This window comes from Alligator sinensis, unplaced genomic scaffold (assembly GCF_000455745.1).
Source record: "Alligator sinensis unplaced genomic scaffold, ASM45574v1 scaffold683_1, whole genome shotgun sequence".
NCBI classification, from domain to species: Eukaryota; Metazoa; Chordata; order Crocodylia; family Alligatoridae; genus Alligator; species Alligator sinensis.
The window spans coordinates 95,282-97,543 of NW_005843242.1; positions in this window are offsets into that span (position 1 = coordinate 95,282).

Sequence of the window (2,262 nt, forward strand, 5' to 3'; positions counted from 1 at the left end):
GCCTGCGGGAGCGAGCCCGGGCACCCGGCCCCGCGCGGCGGCACGAGCGCCAGCCTGGCCTGCTTGCAAGGCGGTGACGTCCGGCGGTGAACTACGCCCGCTCCCTCCTTCCCTCCCCGCTTCAGCCCCCTGGGCGGCTCCCGGCAGGGGGGGGGCGCCCCCGGGCGGGCGCCCGGCAGGGCAGGGCCGCCCCCGGACGAGCGCCCTGCTGAGGGGAGCGCGGGGACTTTTGGGGCCTTCAAGTGTTTTCGTTACTCTCCCACTAGACGAGGCCGCGCGAGCTTGTAAGGTAAACCCGGGACTCCAAGGCAGGAGCCCTTTGTACCCCGGGGAGGGAGGGAGGGAAGGGGGCTGGGAGACGGGTCCGTTTGCGAGGGGCAAGGACCACCGGCCTGGGAACGGACACGAGGTGACCTCGGCTGACTTCCTGGCTGTCACGAGCCCACGTCTCCTCCGTTACTGCTCTGGGGGGCAGTAGTGTGTGTTTGACTAAGCAATAGAAGACACGGCAATGCAGGGCTGGGCTGGGCTGGGCTGGGCTGTGAGCGGGCACCGGCCATCCCTGCTTCGAGGCAGGATTAAATGTACCTCAGGAGTCCCTGCCTGGTGTTTGCCCAACCTCTTCTGAAATGTCCCCTCAGCCCCCGGGGAACGGGGACTTCACGTCTCCCCTTCGTAACCTGCTCGGTGCCTCGCTAACCTAACCTGTAGAGACTTTCCCTCCTGTCTCATCTGTGTTGTGTCTGCTGTACGGTAGGACTGCTGGTCGCACCCCTGCGGGACGTGGAAAACAACTGGAGTGGTCACCATCCTCCTTATGAACTTTTATGCAGTAGGTTGCTTGCTGTGTCCTTTCCCTGCCTCCTCCACTTTCCCATTCCTAGAAGGAAAAAGCTCCATTCTTTCTGCCCAAAACTGGCTATAATTTGCTAGCTGAGGCCTCGCCAGCATTGAATAGTTGTACAGAGCCCTTCTGTTAATCCAGTCCAGCATGACATTGCTGGCTCCTGTTCAGTTTGTGAACCTTCAGGCAGGTACCACCCCTCCCCACCCCCCGGCCTGGACCTCCGCCGCCTGCTATGCTGGGTGGGGAGGAGGTGGGGGACCCAGGCCCACGCCACTCCAGCGGATTCTGGCCCAGGGTCCTGAACACTGGGAGGGACGGGCATAGGTCATGCTCCTCTCAGAGCTCACCCTACAGTGTAGGGCGCTTTCATCCCCCATCCACACCCAGTCTCTTAGCTGTGGCTGGACCACCTGGCCTCTGCAGGACCTTCAAGGGGGAGTGACTACCCATCCAGTAGCGCAAGCAACTCACCGTCCCCCACCCATGCCACCCAGCCCCAGCTCACCCCGGGAGCTCTCCCCTCCCTGGAGGCCTGGATACAATTAGAGACCTTGCCAGCTTCTACCCTTACCTAGTCTCCAGGGCAGAGACAGACACATGCAGGCTTCACCACTTTACAGAGCTGTCTGCCAAGGCTGCAAAGATGCCTCCCTCTTCACTGCGCAGTGGGGATGGGAGACCCAGGGCACTCTTCTCCCCTTGGGAGGCAGCATTTATTCCCATGTAAGGACCACAGCTTCCCTTCTTACCTTGCCCCTCTGGGTCTCTCTGCATCCAGGTTCACATGGAATCCGCCTCCCTCTACCTGCAGCTCCCAGCTGCACCTGTCCCATGGGCTCCTCCAGGTGTTTCTAAGCAGCCCCGTGGCTTACAAACCGGGCACTGGCACAGCCCTTGGGGGAGTCTGCAAGGTGGATGCTTTTGGGCTGCACCAACAGCTCCCTTTGCTCCTCACCCTCCGGTGATGGGCAGGTCAGGGGCGCAGAGCCTCTTCCCTGCTGCAAATAACTGCAGAAATCAGCCTCTGCTGCAGCAGAGCTCTTGCTTCCTCCAGGCACCTGGGCCCTGCTCTCAGGCTGCTGGGACACGACCTGCAGCTTCTGTGAGCTGGGCTCCCCCACCGGCTTCAGACAGCCCGGCCATCATCTCCTTCGCCTTCACCTCACCTGTCTGCTTCCCCCTGGCCTTGTCCCTGCCCGCTGTCTCTTCCAGCTGCTCTTTGAGGCCACTCTTCATCCAAGCAATACAGCTGTTTCTGGCAAGTCTCCTGCTAGGCCCCTCTGGTGCATGTTTCTCCCTTGCAGGGTCCCTTTGTTTCCATGCCTCTGGCCAAGCAACCTCTCCAAGCTGCCTGCCCCTGCTCCCTGCACGTGCCTGCCTCCCTTTCTGCAGACTGGGCTGGTGCTGGAAACCTG